Below are 19,017 nucleotides of genomic sequence, written 5' to 3'. Positions count from 1 at the left end.
ATATTCTCCAAGTATAGTGCCTGCCCACAAATCCTGGAGGCAACAGTACCATGCACTGACTGCAGTCCCAGGAAGGTTGTTCCAAGTGTTTCATTTCTGATTTCAGACATTTCAGAAAAAAACGCAGTTCCGAATTACCATCCAGACTGTGAGCGTTGCAGTTTGCAAAGCAGGGTGAATATACTTTCCCCTGTGGGATTACATGCCATCATCACAATGTTGAGTTTTCCATAGGAAAAAAATAAAAAAAATAAAAAAATAAAATCCAAATCTAAGAGGTATATGGGTTATTTTTAACTGTTCTTTATATAGAAAATTGCCATGTGCCTGGGGAATGAGCACTTGGCAGGCGCACCACAAAGAGGCCCGGAAGAACTATATCAGGGCTGTGTCAGATTCAGATGTATGTCCTTTTCTTGAGTAGCTCTAGGAAAATTAACATCACTCATTCTATCAAATAAGATGACGTTCGTTTAATGTTTCATATACAAAGCTAGGTTGATATGCATATCCTTCTCTATATATTCATTACATTCAGTAGTAGTACTCAGTAACATGAAGCCAAAGGCAAGAGGATATTCCCTTAAAAATCTGTCACAACTGATATTTTTACTTCTCTTAATATTCTCAGTGCCAGGCTAGGATGGTTGTTAGTGCCCTACAAGTACTGAGACACAGAGCTGTATAGGCAGAGAAGTGTAGCCCTGACAAGTATTAGCTGTGTTAGACAAAGCATATAGTGTATAAACTCAGAGTCACCGGCGGGTGAACTGCAGCTGTGCAATGCACTGAGCACAGTCAAGGCACTCACTGCTCCAAACTGTGTGATCCATCCAGCAAAGGCAGGGCTGCATGCTGCATACAAATGGGCAGCCTGGAAACAGTGTCAGAACAACACGTAAATCACACCTCTTTGACCCAGGTGCCTTGAAATAATGAGGTATGGAAAATAATCTCCTTGAAGGCTTGAAGGAGAGGAATTCAGAAGGAAAAGACAGGGTGCATTCCCAGGGGCTTCAAATGAACAAAACACAACAACAACAACAAAAAGAAGCACCAGTCAGTGACACAGACACACTGTGAAGAGAGAGCACACATTTACCTTTGTTAGAATGAAGTAAATCATCATCTGAGTAATTACTATGCTACCAGTGGCTTTCCAGCTGGTAGGGTCAGAGGCTGACTACATGAAACTACAAGACTGTGAGAGTTATTTCAGTTTTGCATCACAAACAGGGAAAGCTGAGATGTAGCCAAAAGGTGAAACCTGACTTAAAGAACACAGCCCAGTAGCAGCACTAAAGCAACCCCTTCAATATGCCCTGGGTTCCTGCAGCTGTGTCCTGGGTGGGGGGCTGGGCAGAATGTCAGCAGCCCCCACCTCACACCCTGGCCCCAGAGCACATGGCAGACTCCTACCCTTCCCAGCCTGCCCAACCCCAGCCAATAGAGCCTCTATCCACCATTTGCCTTCCAGGAAATGGCCATGGTGTTAACCAGCCACTGCATGTCTTTTGTGTATCACAGAAAAAGAATGCCAAAATTACCCCTAGCAAACAGATGACAAACAGAGTATACAATCCCCATGGCTCTGCTCCCCAAAACCTTAAGGTCAGACTTTCCTGTATGTGTTGCAAAGTGGGCCACAGAAAATGGTCACCCCTGGCACCCCTCTGCAGCACCTTTCTCACCAGCACTCTGGCTATCTCACACTCTGTCCCACTGAGAAAAGCCTTTCTGAGCCACCTACCCAGTGTTTGACACTTGCTGTCTCTCCAAATTCAAGTGGCCTTCCCACAGAAGCACCTTCTGCAGACAGGTTGGGAGCTCTCATTGAAGGTGGGGATGGAAGGGGACCATGCCTGTATAATCAAGGATGGAAGGGGAAAACCAGATGCTATTTCTTTTACCCTCTGGGAGAAGTCTGGTTCCCCAAGGCCCAAGTGTTACATGGGTCGAACTAAATATGGGAAAAAAAAATAAACTTTTGTGACCGGCTTGTTCATGTTGTTTATTACTCTGTCACCATATTTCACTCCGAAAATGCAACATGAATCCAAATTGCCCTTGCTCTCTCTTGCACTCACTCTACATCCTCAACAGCCACTTCCCTGTGTCTTGCAAAGATCTCTCCTCCACAGCCTTTCTCCTGCTGCTGAAGGCAATACTTCTTTCCAGAGACAATTCAAGCTGCAGTGGGACATTCCTCTCTGCAAGATGTTGGGTTTGGCTTATCTGCTGTTAGAGTGTTCACCAGAAGTTTCCCTGCCATACAGTTCTTGCCATGCACACCAGAATCCAAGCAGAAGTAAAGAAAAGAGGAGCACTGACCTTCATTAGTGCTTTTGTTGTCTGGGATACTGGAATGTAAAGAACCTGACCTCCAGATGATCTGAGCCTGGCCCCACTGACATACCTGTGGGCAGTCAGGTCTGAAAATGAACAGCACAGCAATTTTTTGCTATTCATACCTACTGTGTGTTATCCTTCCTGAACTGTAGGGTCCCGATGGATGTTCTCCTTTCCTCTTTCCTTTTTCTTTCTTTTTCCTAAACAATAAACCTCAATACACGCCTTAATCAGAAGTCACTATACCTCAAATGGGCAGGAAAATTATTTAACTGGAGGGGCTGAGTGTGATCAAACACAGCAGATTTGCTTGCCACTCCTCCATGCTCACATCCAGGCCTGACGTATGTTGTCCTACATGAGTAGGCAGACAGGGCACTAAGCTGGCAGCACCAAAAGCATGGCTCACTGAACACTATCTGCACTGGGAAGAAGCAAGCCCAGGATGCTACAGTCCAAGGAGAAGGTTACCTTATAAAAATAGCACCTAGGGCATCATGGCTTCAGCTTCTTGCTTAACCATGGACAAGAAACTTCACCCAATAGTACTGTGGCTATCAGGGATTTAATACTGTGGTGGGACAGCCTAGAAAAGCAGACTGGAGCACATATATTTCTTCAGTATTTATCTAGTTTGCAGCATTTTACTGCATTATTTTACCTTTAAATAGCCCAAGACAAAATTATTCCCTGGCTCCTACCCATCGTCTTACACAGCAGCTCTTGAACGGCTGTAGACTGACTTCCTCTGGAGATGTGTATGGTACCCGTGGCCTCTAGAGGCTACTGTCATATGTACAAATGACAGGCAAACCTGCTTCTCTCACATCCTGAAAAGAAACTCCCAGGAAAGGAGAGGCAGACTAATTCCCGTACTAGGAAGTAAATAACATTTTCCACAGCCTTTCTTAGAAGAGCCAAAGGTCTCGCATTTCCAAAACAGAAGCGAGATTTCTTCACGAAGACTACCAAAACCATCTCTATGCTTCTTTTTTCCCAGGTCACAGTGCTTTAGATTCACTTCTTCAAAATCCCAGGGGCCTTTATTTTGGCCTGCATGACACTAGTAAAGATTGCAAAAACACAGTTTGCCTCTCTGTAATGTCCCCTCCCTCTAAAAAAAAAAAAGAAAACACATGAACTCAGAATAACACATCAGCTGCTCATGATCAGATGCTGCAGCAGTCAGGTGGCCCTTCCTCTGACAGCACTTCACTTACTCCTCGTCTTACACAAAAGTTGCCAAGTGAGAAGGAAAGTCCACAGTATCTTGAGTTTCAATAGTTCTTCAAGAAGCTTCAGTGCCCCAATTAACCCCCTCATAGATTTAGCACGCTTGTCACATCTAATGCCAGCATCTGATGCCAGCATCATGAAACAATCTGTGGTAGGCCAGAGACATCAGAGCAGCATCATGCCTGCAGTGCAGCCTCTTCAGCAAGCTCCTCAGCCTGTCAGGTCCAGAAAGGGATGGCAATCTTTTATTTCACTCCCACAGTGCGGTCCTCTGTCTGGATTAAGCCAGCTTTCCATGATCTGAACTCCTTTTAAACAACAACACCATGATTTTGGCCTCAGACCTGCCAAGTCAGATCTGAAAGGCAGAGGAAGAAGTATCTCCTATACTCCTGTAGCCTTCAAGGCTCTCCGTAGAAGGCAAAGGCTCAGTGTCTGCTTAAAGGAAACCCAAACACAGACTAGAAAAGTGCCTCCCCCACTGTCTTGGGAGCAAGGGGAGGAAGAGCTGTCAGTGCTAATGAGGCTCAGGGCAGGTGATGCAATTATCATCTGAGAACATGAGTAGGATGAGACAGATGTTGCTTTCAGGGTTCACTGCTTTATTAGAGACACCTGCTAACCATTTTACATGATACCCCCCCAGCCACACCAGATACAGCTTGTCATAAAATGAGCTGGTATGACTCAAACCAAAACCCTCTGGGCAATATCAAAGCCATCCTCAAGGCTGCCCTTACACAGTGGGAGTCCCAGCAGGAGCTGAAAATGAGATCATAAATCACTTTTAAATAAAACAGATATGCCACTTTTTCTTCATGAGACTCTGAGATTGTACATCATCTCAAGCCCCTTCTTCCCAAACCAGAGTCCTTCTCTTCCAATTCATGTGGCTTTGCAGCAACCCTAGCACCTCCTCAGCCCATTTCCAGCCCTGATGCTGGATTTCACACCATCTGCATGGCTGGGGCTGCATGAAGTCCCAAATTAGGACATGGGACAGCCTCTGTCACCACTGGTAAATGCTTAAGGCAGAGACTCGCCTTTGCGTGGAGCTGCAGAGGAGCAATGACTCCGTGCTGATCTGCACACTAGGGATGTGCTAGCTAACTTCAGGCTCGAGGCTGGTGTAAGAAGTGAGTCCCAGCTGATGTTTGCCTGACTGGATCCAAGAAGTGTTAGTGATCTGCTGTCGGAACGATGCACGGAGACCTGGGGTGCAGAAAAACAACCCTTGTGTGAAATCACAGCCAGGCACCTGTTGTAAAGCCTTACGTGACAGATCATCACTCAACAAGTTTGGGGACCAGACTTTGGGCTATGGAGGATGAAGGGACTCAGGCAGACCATATGGAGCAAGTTCAAGTGCAATGCTATGATAACAACTGGATATCATTTATGCTTGGATCCACCCTTGTTCACACAACTGGGAGCTGAGAACAAATGAGCAGTGTGGATAAAAATCCATTACAGTTATTTATGGCTGCAAAGCACTTTGAGAATCTTGTACCCAAGGTAGTGCTGGAGTCCAAAGCATGATCTCAACACAGATGTCTGGCAGCAGCAAGAAGCACTTTGTAGATCACCACAGACTGAAATTACTTTAGTTTCAAGGTCATAGACACAGGCATAAAATCACACCTGTGAGATGCACTGTTCCCACTCTTGGCTGGATTGGGGGAGCAGCAGAGTTCTTCCTCAGAGGAGGCAAAGGAAGTCCACATCATCAACACACACGATGTTTTTTTACCACCAGCTCATCCTGGCAAGAGAAAATGACTCTTCTAATCAGTTGTGTTCATTCATTTAAATATTCCTCAGGTAATTAACACTGAGCACCAGCAGAACCGGTGTTCCCTGACGAATGAAATATTTATTGCCCTTCTTGACCCCCTTCCTGAAAGACTGAGATGAAAGGAAGGTTAGGAGTAGTCTTTTCTGGGTACTCTTATTTCTCTTTTGTCTTTCACATTGGTTCCAGGAATGGAAAGTCATTAATCACCTATTGAGACAGCAGATAAGAGTTGCCTTGGGGTTAGCGCGGATTGGAAAAGATCATTTAAGCATGGCAATTAATTGAAATGAGTGAGAGACTCTTTATGCAGAGCTAAGTAGCAGGTGATAGGTAGCAGATTTGGATTGGTATTAAGAAAAATTGAATGAGGAATCCTAGCTGACAAGAAAGAAAAGTAAAAACTGAGTTATGAAAAGATGAAAAAAAAAAGAAAAAGAAAAAAAAGAAAAAACACAGGAATGGAGAAAAATGCTTACAGTGATAATCCCAGTTTATTTATAGCTTTAAATTATTCACTTGGAAACCTCTGTCTCTGGGTCTCCTCCTAACCGTGTTAGCCAGGTCGGCACTGCACAGACAAATCAGTATCAGCCAAACATCAGCCACTTTGAGGCTCCAGAAGAAGGATGCTTCAGACAATAATTGCATTACGCATCCCTGTGACAAAGTTTTCTCTCTCTGCTAGACTTTGGTGTCAGTGCAGATATATGCCCTGGAGTGCTGCAGCTGGGGGGTTGCATGAGCTCTCATTGTGTGTTTGCTGGTTTTGCACATCCTGTCTCCCTACCACACAGCAACATTATGCCTGTACATGTTTCTGCTTACCTCTTTTGATGTGAAAATCCTCTGTTTGCATAAACAAATGTGTTTTCAGTCCATTTTTTGATCTCTCAGGGATGCCATCCTTTTGATGATGGGTGCTCTGTGTATGACAGAGAGCGTCAGAGACTCCACTGCACTACACTTCTTTAGCAACCTGCTGCTCACATGCAATCCACACTGGCTTTCTGGTACTCACTGTCCCCCTCCACCGCACTTCTCACAAACCCATGCGTGAAGGAAGCCCCAGGAAGTTCCTCCTTCCACACTGTTCTTTCAGGTAGGACACAGACTCTCACTGCTGATGTACAGAGGCAAGCAATGCCACCAGGACACTGTCAGGTTCTGATGCTTTGCTGACGGAGCTTTTCCCAAAAGTTGGGGAAATGGCTTGTTTTGAACAGCCAACACAGAGCAATAAAACAATCAGTACAGCTAGAGTAGAGCACTGGTGTTCTGTGGTGAAAAGCCTGAATTCATTGGAGTCTCTGAGAGGTACCATTAGTCCAACACATAACTCAATTTCCACGTGGGTTACTTCTGCTTCTTTGTTAAGCTTGCTACATCTGCTTAAGCGATTTGCTACTGGACACCCATGCAAACAGTTCCCATGGCACATTCAGAGCTGAAGTTTCATCAAGGTAAACAAAATCTCAAAGCAAATGTTTCAGCATTTACACGTTGCAGTCTCTGTAGGAGAGATGGCATTAGGAGAACTCTACCTGTCTCAGCAGCAATGGCTGCTTCTTAAATACCCAGACCTCAAAGTAATGCAGCAGGGCTGCAGCATGATGGGCTCTGTCAGCAGGGTCTACCAAACTTCACAATGGAGCCCATTTGGATTTTTGGCCAAGGTCTACCTGCCACAGGCAGAAATCCCACAAGGGAGCAGACAGGATTCCAGTTTGTCACCTGAGCAGCTGTCAAAACAAGCTTTCATCTCTGAGGAAAACTGAGGAAGGGAAGGATTTCCAAAAGGAAAAGTTGATTAAATTTGCTGATAATATCAGCTGGCTATGAATTGTTACTCTATGTTGGAAGAATGGAAACAGGAGTGAATTTCATTTCAGAGACAACAATATGTTCAGAAGTCAGAATTTCTCTCCTGCTTGTCACAGAACAACTCACAGTCTTCACAGGGGGGCATTGGTACCCAGAATTGTTTTCAGCCTCTCTGTACCCAGAATGTCTGATGAATCCTGACATCAAGCCACTGAACCTCAGGGTCTTTTGGTAAATATACTTTGAAACACCCTTTTTCAGCTGGTGGTCTCCAGATAAATTAGCAGCTTCTTAGCATCACTCCCCTTTGCACCTTCATCTGAAACAAACTAACTGCTCTGAAAGGGCACCCTTTCCTTCGCAATAGATGGCAAAATACATAAAAAGCATTTACCTCCTGGAGCTGGCAACTGCCCCCTGTGCCACATGTGTGGAGTTATGATTTTTTTCATTCCTGCTGAGTAAAAGTCCAGTTTTAATATATTTTTGACGCCTTCAAATCAAAGTTCGGCATTTGGTGCAATAATTTCCTTGCATAAATCATAGAATCACAGAATTGCTCAGGTTGGAAAAGATCTTAAAGATCACTGAGTCCAGCCCCAACCTAACCATACTACCCTAACTAACAACCTTCTGCTCAATCATGTCCCTGAGCACCACATCCAAATGGTTTTTAAACACATCCAGGGATGGTGACTCAACCACCTCCCTGGGGAGCCTATTCCAGTGCTTAACAACCCTTTTGGTTGTATAAATACCCAGTTCAGCAGCTAGCCAGGTTGACCTAAAGCATCAATCTTGAGGAAATTCGAGAAGTTCATAATAAGCTCTCAATCACATTTGCAGTGCAAGATTAACACCATTTCTGCATGGCTTGGCTCACTCTAAGTCCTGAAGGACCAATAACACCCAGAGCAGCTGTGATTAAAGTTCACACTCTGGGCTGTCATTTAGTGGACATTAAACTAATTACAGAGCTGCTTGCTTCAGAGAAAAAAAATGATTCTGCCATCATAAAAGATACCAGTGCCATTGCAGTGGCATCTGTTCAAAATAAATCTCAAAGAAACTAAAGGTTCAGGTAGTGAATTCATTCAGGCTGGAAACTTGAAACTAGCTCTGCTGCAGCAAGGCAGATTCAGCCTTCTGAAAACAACTCTTCCTCCTTATACGTTGGTACACTCAACTCTCCTCTCATGTGCTATTACTGCACAGTGTATGGAGTATGACTCATGATACATCACAACACATGATAGCTAGGGAAAATTGAACCTCTGAAAACTGAGATTAAAGGGGGAAAGCCACAAGAATAAATAATACTATAAAGAGATAGAGCCAGAGCATACAAATTAGATGTCTTAGAGCTAGTTTTGGCCTGTCGTGTAGCCCTTGGTAATGGTCTGTGGACACACTTTATCTTCCTAACATCCTACAGCAAGCCTGAGATGATAATTAAAAAAGGTGAAGCATGAGGCTGTGTGCTACCAAGTCAAGATGTTCTGGTAGCTAAGGATCAGAGACTTGTATATTCCACAGCACACCCTTATTGCCAGTCCCTGGTAAGCTGGAATAATAAAGATGGTAGGCAACAGAACTTCAGTGGTGTAACTAAGTGCAGAGCACTCATGGGCAGCTAACAAAGGAAAACTTGAGGGTGAAATGCTGTAAATGCACCACATAGCTCTGGAGCACTGAACACCTCAGCTGAACCCGGAGTTACAGTTGAATTGGAGGTCATGCTGTAGAAGAGAGAGAAAGGTGCAGAAAAACTTGCACTAGTAGTATCCACAGTTAAATGTAATATCTATGATGTTTTGTTCAATATCTACAACAGTGACCTGAATGAAGGGATAGAATGCACCCTCATCAAGTTTTCTGCTGATATAAAGCTGAGAGAAATGGCTGACACACCAGAAGGCTGCACTGCCATTCAGTGGGACTTAAGCAGGCTAGAGAGTTGAACAGATAAGAAGCTGATGAAGTTCAGTTAGGGCAAGTGTAGGGCCCAATACCTGGGGAGGAAAAACTACAAGCATCAGCACAGGCTAGGGGCTGACCTGCTGGAAAGAGGCTGTACGGACATGGGCCTGGTGGACAACAGGTTGGCCACGAGACAGCAGTGTGCCCCTGTGGCCAAGGAGGCCAGTGGTATCCTGGGGTGTGTTAAAAAGAGCATGACCAGTGGGTTGATGGAGGCGATCCTCCCCAGATACTCTGCCTAGGTGAGGATGCATCTGGAATGCTGTGTCCAGTTCTATGTTCCTCAGTTCAAAAAAAACAGGGAACAACTGGAAAGAATTCAGTGGAGAGCCACAAAGATGATGAGGGGCCTGAAGCACCTCCCTCATGAGGAAAGGTTGAGTGACCCAGGACTGTTAAGCCTGGAGAAGACTGGGAGGGGTTCTTACCACTGTTTATAAAAATCTAGAGTGCAGGAGTCAGTGATGAGCGGCAACAGAACAAGGGGCAGTGGGCACAAATTGGAACACAAGAAATTTCATACAAATGTAAAAGTTCTTTTCTGTGGGAAGGGAACCTGCCTTAGCAGAGGTGTTGGACAAGATGATCTCTGAAGGTCCCTTCCAAACCTTATTATTCTTTGATGCTGTCTGCCAGAACTTCTGATCAGGGTGCATTCAGGTGCATCCTGACTCCATCCAGCTTACCTAACCTTGCCAGCAGCTCGGAGATGCTAGATGCTGCTTACAACTAAAAAATACATTTCTGATAACTCCGGTTTGGTTTAAGGGAAAGACTGATCCTTCCAGTATCTATGTCTGTTTGTACAAATGCACAAGCAGAGTAGATCAAATTTCACTATCTTTGCTGCATCCTTTGAGAGCCCAAGAGATTTCTAGTCTGGCAACTGGGAGGAAAACAAGGGAGAGATTGGGAAGATATCAGTGAGCAAAGAGAAAGAAGTCCTCTAAAATGTCTTGCTGCTGTGCTGGATCTGTAGATAAACACACATACATACATTAATTATCATTTTGTTATTTTTATTTTTTTTTCAAATTGATTCTCTCAGCAGTAAAATGCAGCAGCTGACGTGATAAAAGAGTGGTTGGTTTCAAATTAAATTAAAGGAAGACAATAGCTTCATAATGGCTTTCCCAGAACATGGGCACTCTTCCAGCAAAAGATAATCTGATGTTATTATAAGTTCCATTAAGCTTTCACACTCAAATTGCCACAACACTGCAAGCATAGATTCATGCAACTCATGTATTATTTGTCATCCATGGGAGTACTAGCCTTGCACAGGGTGTGCCATCAGCCCTTTTGTTCTGTATCACTTTCAGTAGTCAGAAGCAAGTCACTGAAATGCTTGTTAGCAATGCTGGGATGTAGGTGCATGGGGAAATCATCTGGTATTGGCACACCCACACATCCTCCCACCTGACAGACGTCTTTTGTTGAATCGATACAACCAAAAAGACTATCTCTTTCACTGTGTAAACAGCACTTTCTCAGCACCCATGAAACAACTGGGCACCAACAGTAGCCACCATCTTCCCCAAAGATGGAAATCCCAGAAGAATCCCTGGGGGGTAAATTAAATGTGTAGATTCCATCCTTGTCTTGAATGACTATCTTCATCTCCAGTGAATTGATCCCCCTGTGGCACTGGAGGCTTTTGTGTGAATAGGAAGGTCCAACTTCCAGAATGGAAGTCACACTCATCCTAGTCTCGCTTCCATGGAAGTCAGCTGGAACCTCCCCATAAGAATGCTATTCAGCTACCCACTGTGTGCATTCTAGAGTTGGAAAGAATTAAGGAGCAGGTTAAACAGTGTAGGTTAAAAATAGATTTAAATACATGATGAAGGATGCAGAGAAGAAAGCAGAAAGAGGTGATGCATTTGGAAGAAAACATGACACTTTGAGATAATGAGAGACATGCACACACATAAAAACATAATTAGTTACAATTAGATGAACATTTTTAGTTGAATGTTTACATATGCTCTCTGTAAGGATGTATACCTGTCCCAGGAGATCCTACAGCCAGAGTGAGAGTGATACCCTATTAACCATCAGAGCTAATGTTGATGCTGAGGTTTCAGCTCAGTACTAGACAAACACATCTCATTTGTTTGGAAATGATCCACAACCAAGGAGGTTTTGATGCCCCATCTCTGGAGACATTCAAGGCCAGGCTGGATGTGACTCCAGGCAGCCTGGTCTCGTGGTTAGCAACCCTGAACATAGCAGGGGGGTTGAAACTAGGTGGTCATTATGGTTCTTTTCAACCCAGGCCATTCTATGATGCTATGATTCTATGAAATATGTGGCAAAATGTACATTACTCACATGAGAGTTGCCGTGTTCCACCACTAGCAAAAAGTCTATTGGATAGCAAATCTGATTTCATTCCTGGAGGGGATTACAAGTTCAGTTCAGAATTTTTGTTGTACAGTTTTTTGCTCTACAAAGTATTCAGCTTGGTGCTATCCACCCAGAAATAGCACTGTTTCCAATAGAACACAATGAAAAGTAGTGGTTGGGGGAAATCACAGACAGAGTAGAGATCCTCCTTTGAGAAATGCTTCTGGTGAATTCACACAGCCCTGTGTGAATTTGAATATGCAATGTATGCACCCACAGGTACAAGTTCTACCCCAGACTGATGAACAGAGACATTTTTCTCTTAGGGAAAAAACAAACCTACAAATCAGGATAGCTGCATATCGAAACACAGTGAAAAGCTTTTAAGGTATATAAAAGTTTCACATAGCACAAAAGAAACCTCAGTGAGATGCAATAGGGATTTAAAGAGAAAGATAAAAGGATACATTTAAAAAAAAAAAAAAAAAAAAAAAGAGTATTTGGCCAACTGTATGGGAGATTGTGTTGGTTAGAGATTGTGTTACTCATGCAGACAACACAGATAAGATGAACATGAGCTGCAGAACTTCCTGCAATTTAGGTGCTGAAAAAAACTGCTGCTGGAAAAGGCATCAAAAATGATACTGGAGATGTTAAAAACAACTCCCAGTCTTTCAGAAGCTTGCTGAAAGGATAGTTTCAGAGTAACATTCTCCTCTAGTGTTATTACTTTCAGAGAGCAAGCCCAAGGCCAGTGACTGTTTCATTATTCCAAGAGAGACATAATAAAGCACCAAGGACTCAAAGATGAATGAAAAAAAACAAATCAGACCAGAAATAAAACCCATATTTTGAGAAGTGAGGACAGCTGGCCAGTTGGACAAGATGCTATAATGGCAGAATTTCCATCCTGGAAAGAGATGACTGAGAAAAATAACCTCCTTGTACCAAAACTTTAACCTCAAAACAGAAGTAATGCTACAAAACTAGGGTTGGTTCTGGAACAGAACTTGAACTCCCTGAACAGCTGCTGAAAATCACCATTAACTTGAAGTATAAAGTGGGAGTGAATCATTCAAAGTATTCATGAGGTCTATCATTAGAGGTATCCTTGCACTAAGTTATTGATCGCACTTCAGAGAAACAAAACGGAGCAATTGTGTTGTCCAGGAACAAGGACTGAAAATTATTTTAAGCTTTAAAATGGTTCTTACTTTTTCAAAAAGCGCTGCCCAAGTGTTTGCAGCATTAGTCAGTTTTCAGTTGTCTAAACACAGTTAATTTCAACCGTTACTAGTTAGCCAGCCACTGGAAAGTAAAGGGAAGGAGGGGAAGATCTTGATGTCACACACAGAATCACAGAATCACAGAATGACCCGCTTCGCCTGAGGCAATCTCATGGGTGAACCTGTCTCCACACTCTCACTAGTCCCCCCCTTAAAATCCAGGTCTCAAACCTGTTACACAGAGGCACCTGGGGAGACGGGGATGGTCGGGATGGGGGATGCCCCCTCCGCTGAGCAGGTACCCGTTTCCACTCCTCTTCCCTTCTAAAATTGCTGCTAGGGGGAAGAGAAGAGAGGAGGCCCGCTGCAGTGCTGTCAGCTGGCTGGTTCCCCTTTACCAACTGTTTGTAAGGTGGCAGGGGCTGACGTGCTCCATGAGGAGACTCAGCTGTGTGCCGAGAACCTGAGGCTGAGATGGACTGACATCACAAGTTCCAACACCAATACTGTCTCAAACCAACCCACTGTGAGAAATGCAGGAATTCATCAGAAGAAGGAAAACACACGGAACAGTAGAGAACTGAACTCCAAACCAATAACTGGACACTGCCATGAGTGAATTTTTGAAAAGTTTAAGTTACATTATGATCTTTGATTGAAGGGGCGTGCGGGAAGATGAAGCCCAGGCCCCGGAGATTGGTGTGAAACACAGATGCCAAACACAAAAGAGGTGGGGGGTTAAATGGAGTGGGCAGCAGCGCTGGGGAAAGCCCAGGAACATGTGCTGGGGCTGCAGTGCTGCTGGCACACGTGCAGCAGGTGAGGCTGGCGCACAGAGATGACCAAGCAGTGGATGACGATGTCGCTGTGAGTCGGGCGGTGATGTCCCCCAGTGAAGGTGATGCCTGGCAACACGGCCAAGCCATGTTTGTGACATCTCCATGCGATGGATTGTGACTGCTTGGCCCACGCTGCTCTAATGCGGGCGCAGCAGCCCAGCCCAGCAGTTCGTGCCTGGCCTCCAACCGAGTGTGTGTGCGAGGACTGGAGTGTGGACAGGGCGAGCTTTGGAGCTGGAACGTGCTCTGGGTGTTGCTTGCGCAGCACTCAGCCGCCGTCTCAGAGCCACTTGTGCTGTACCCCGACCCTGCTGTTGGCAGCAGGCAGCCGGGACATCAAGGAGAGGAGCGTGCAGCAGCGCAGGTGGGCAGCGTGGCAATGCCTCACGCCAGAAGCTGGGGGTGCTTCTCGAGGGACCCTCCCCAGGCCGGCCTATGCCCGTGGGGTCTCTTGTCCACTTTCAATGGGACACCCGCTGTCACAGCATCTCAGCTGGGGAGCACATTCTCATCTCCTGCTCCCCCATGCCCACCAGAACTGCTGGAAGCATGGAGGTGGCATGAGACACCCACAGCCCCGTAGGCCTGGAGAACTGGGACAGTGTGGCATGCACCATGCCATGCTGCTAGGTTTTGCTTCCACTGCACCCAGCCATGGACGAGCAGCACGGCCCAGAGTCCACTCTGCACACTGGGCGTGCAGCCCATCAATCCACACAGTGCTGGCAGACAGCAACTCTGAGGAGCTGGTCCTCAGGCTGGCCACAACGGCATTCATTGCTGAACCTGTCTAGCTTTGTCATGGCATCTTGCAGCACCAGCTAGCCACGAGTCCGTTACAAGTTACACCTGCAGTAGACATACATGCCATCTTTATTTCCCCAATGTATCACCATTATGAACAAAAATCATGGAATGACAGAGGCCGGTGGAGGCCCCGGCTGCTGCCCAAATACACGCAGTGATGGAACGCGAGGTCACCGGCCAAGGGGCTGTGATGTCAGCAATGGAGATGACTGTGACCTCGCTAGCCCTCCCTGTATAGATTTGGTTGCTGGCGTAGGCCGGCGTGCACTCGTGCCTGGACTCCAGTTGAGCACAGCAGCGAGACTTGGAGCACTGAGCGAGTTGTTTGGGTTGTGCTGTGTGGCTGCCGGCACCAGTTCTTGGTGCCCATCCCACAGTATCACCAGTGTTTCTCCCAGCCCTGCCTGGATCGGGCAGCTGGGGCTACACAGGGTGCACCTGTAGCAGCAGAGGTGAGCAGTGCAGGACATGGCCCACGCAGTGGCTGGAGGGGAACAGGGACCGGGAGGGTTTTCTGATGAGACACTGGGACATTGAGTGACCGTGGCCTCGCTCTGTCTTTTGCAGTTGGTGAACCCTTCTGCCTGCTGCAGCACCTGTCAGGGGAGCAGCTTCCCGACCTCAGCTCTCCCCAGCCCACCGCACAGCCCGGGCCATGGACGCGCCATCCACCTGGACCTGCCCCATCTGCAGGCAAATTCGGGTGGATGTCGCTTACGTGACCCCCTGCCAGCACCAGCTGTGCTACGGCTGTGCCATCTGGTGGGCAGAGAAGAAGCCGAGTTGTGCCGTATGCGGGCACAGAATCGCCACCATCCGATACTCGGTGAGGTCGGACGAGGACTACCTGGAGTGTGCTGTCCCGCAGCCCGATGCGCACTCAGGTCACGGCCTGCAGGACGAGCAGGGGCCTGCAGAGCCGGTGCTCATCCCAGCGGAGCACAACTTCCCAGCCGAGGTCTGGGCTGCCTTCTTCCAGCAACACCCGCAAGACCTCGCACCCCTGCTCCAATGGCTGCAGGAGGAGATCCAGCAGGTGTCCAGCGACGACTGGTGGGAAGTCTACGTGGCACAGTGCACCACCGTCAACTTCCTGTGCCAGCACGGGCTGGACGAGGACGCCTTGGTGCAGGCGCTGCAGCTGACCACCAGTGGAGATGTGCTGCCCTTCGTAAGAAGGCTCGTCAGCACCGCTGCAGCCCTGTACGGCCCCACCATCCACCGCCAGCTGGACCACCAGGACGCCCGTGCTGCTGGACGGAGGGAGGACAGCCCTGCAGCCACCACCATCAACAGCACCTCCCAGCAGGAGCCTCCTGCCTCAGGCCCAGGCCGCTCCACCAGCCCCGCAGGGCCCAGCACGGAGCCAGGGCAGGCGGCGACAGCGGGCCCCTCTTCCCAGGACAGGGACCGCTCGTCTGGGGGGCCCCGGCGCCCCCCGAAGAGGAAGACCCGCAGCAGCCCCCAGGACTCTGCGCCGCCCTGCAAGAGGCGGCCCCGGCGGCGGCGCTAGGCCGGCACCGCACTGCCATAAGAGCATGGCTCCGGCGGGCTGGGAGCACAACATCTGCCTCTCGGCCTGCTGCTTATAATACCTAATAAACATCTCTTACAACTAAGAACAAAAAGCCTCTGTGTTATTGACAAGACTGCTCGTGTTGTTGTTTCTACCCATGCTACCCATGCTGCTTTCTCCATATTTCAGTCCTGATGGAGGGTGTTAAATTTCATCTTTGTTGCCATGACCATAAATCATAGCTCCTGATAATACTAATAGAAGAGACAAAGACCCCAAAGAGCAGAAGATGGAACAATTGCAATGACATGTGTGACATTCTGTGATCACATCACAAAATCAGATCCCGTCCCAAACCATCCCACTGTGAGTAATGCAGGAATTCATCAGAGGAAGGAAAACACACGGAACAGTAAAGAATCAAACTCCAAGCCAATAACAGCACACTGCCTTGAGCGATCTCCTTAATTTTTGAAACGCTTCAGTTATATCATCATCTTTTGCTTGAGTCTTTTTTTTTTAGAGTCCAGCGGACAGCTACAAAGATGGTGAAGGGCCTGGAGCATGTCCCCTATGAGGAGAGACTTAGGGAACTGAGTCTGTTTAGCCTTGAGAAAAGAAGGCTGAGAGGGGACTTGATCCAGGTTTATAAATACCTGAAGTGTGGGAGCCATAGTGGCGAGGCTGGTCTCTTTTTAGTAGTGCATGGGGACAGGACTAGGGGAAATGGGCTGAAACTTCAGCATAGGAAGTTCCGCACGAATGTGCGCAAGAACTTCTTTACAGTGAGGGTGACGGAGCACTGGAACAGGCTGCCCAGGGAGGTGGTGGAATCTCATTCTCTGGAGATGTTCAAGACCTGCCTGGACGCCTACCTGTGTGATGTGGTGTAGGGAGCCTGCTTTGGCAAGGGGGTTGGACTCGATGATCTCTAGAGGTCCCTTCCAACCCCTACAATTCTGTGATTCTGTGAATTCCCTGATTTTTTTTAAATGGAGAACAGCTTCACATGTGGTACCTCAATTGGCTTTATAATCTGTCCATTGAAAAACTACAAATAGCATGAGGCACCAGTGGCCATTCAAGCAAACGTAGGAAAAATTTGAAACAACCCCATATTATTCAATGAAGTGAAGCACTGTAGCAAGCACACCTGTAATAGACTTTCTGTCCCGTTCAGCAGCCCGACCAGCTCCAAGAGGGATGAGGTGCCAACCATGGCAGAAGAGCTGCATCCATTCCACCTTCATTGTGGATCTGGCAGTACCTGGTGAGGAACTGGCAGGGCCTATGGCAGGGCCCTGTGGCACCAGCTCATCTGGGGGGACCCAGTGAGCCTCCAAGAGGAAGGCCAGTTACTACCAGGATCTGGCATCACCAAAGAAGACTCCACCCCGCCAGCAGCAATGAACCACCATCCCAAACCATCCCACTGTCAGTAATGCAGGAATTCATAGAATCATAGAATGACCCAGGTTGGAAGGGACCTCAAGGATCATGTAGTTCCAGCCCCCCTGCCTAGCAGGGCCACCAAACATACACCTTTACTAGATCAGGTTGCCCGGGGCCCGTCCAACCTGGCCTTAAACACCTCCAAGGACGGGGCATCCACAACCTCCCTGGGCAGCCTGTTCCAGGGCCTAACCACTCTCCTAGTAAAGAATTTCCCCTAACATCCAACCTAAATCTTCCCTCCTTCAACTTGGATCCATTTCCCCTAGTCCTGCTATTGTCAGCCCTTTCAAAGAGTTTACTCCCCTCCTGCGTGTAGGTTCCCTTCAGGTAGTGAAAGGCTGCAATGAGGTCACCCCGCAGCCTTCTCTTCTCCAGGCTGAACAAGCCTAACTCCTTCAGCCTGTCCTCATAGGGGAGGTGCTCCAGGCCCCTGATCATCTTCGTGGCCCTCCTCTGGACCCTTTCCAAAATCTCTACGTCCTTCTTGTACTGAGGGCTCCACACCTGGACACAGTACTCCAGATGGGGCCTCACAAGAGCCGAGTAGAGAGGGACACTCACCTCCCTGTCCCTGCTGACCACGCCTCTCCTGATGGAGCCCAGGATCCCATTTGCCTTCCGAGCCGCCAGAGCGCACTGCTGGCTCATGTTGAGTCTCTCGTCCATCAGGACCCCCAGGTCCTTCTCTTCCGAGCTGCTCTCAAGGACTACTCCTCCCAGCCTGTACAGGTGCCTGGGGTTCTTGCGGCCCAAGTGCAAAACCTTGCACCTTGCCGTGTTGAACAACATTAGGTTCACCTGAGCCCAGCTTTCCAGCCTGTCGAGGTCCCTCTGGATGGCATCCCTTCCTTCCACCGTATCAACTGCACCACTCAGCTTGTTGTCGTCAGAAAACTTGCTGAGAGTGCACTCAATTCCCTCATCGATGTCATTAATAAAGATGTTAAAGAGCACCGATCCCAAGACAGACCCTTGGGGGACACCGCTTGTTACCGGCCTCCACCTGGACATAGAGCCATTGACCACCACCCTCTGTCTGTGGCCTTTCAACCAATTGCTTATCCATCGAGTTGTCCACCTGTCAAATCCACGTCCCTCCCATTTGGAGATGAGGATGTGGTGGGGGACCATGTCAAAGGCCTTGCTCAGGTCCAGAGCAATTCATCAGAGGAAGGAAAATGCATGGAACAGTAAAGAATCAAACTCCAGCCCAATAACAGCACACTGCCATGAGTCATCTCCTTAATTTTCGAAACGCTTAAGTCACATCATGACCTTTGTCTTGAATTCTGTGATACCTGAAAACAGAGTACAGCTTAATATGAGGAATTCGGTCCAATGAAAAGCTTCAGCAAGTGGACCTGCAACAAACCTTCCGGCACCTCAGTCGAGAAGTCAGCAGAGCCACCTCGCCCACTCTGTGCAGACGTGGTAACTTCAGCTGAACAGCAACAGACCAGAAGTTACACATGAAGCACGTTAGGCATTTATTTCACCACATTTCACAGACCAGACCAAGAAGGATCAGGATCCCTGATGTGTGTCAAGTCACCACTGCAGGCCCAGTACTGGAAGTGTACGGGGTATGCTGCAAGCAAACCCTGTGTAGTAACTGAACAAAAAGAGCGGGGACTGCCCTGCAGT

This window comes from Excalfactoria chinensis, chromosome 2 (assembly GCF_039878825.1).
Source record: "Excalfactoria chinensis isolate bCotChi1 chromosome 2, bCotChi1.hap2, whole genome shotgun sequence".
Lineage (NCBI taxonomy): Eukaryota > Metazoa > Chordata > Aves > Galliformes > Phasianidae > Excalfactoria > Excalfactoria chinensis.
This window is presented reverse-complemented; position numbering follows the sequence as displayed.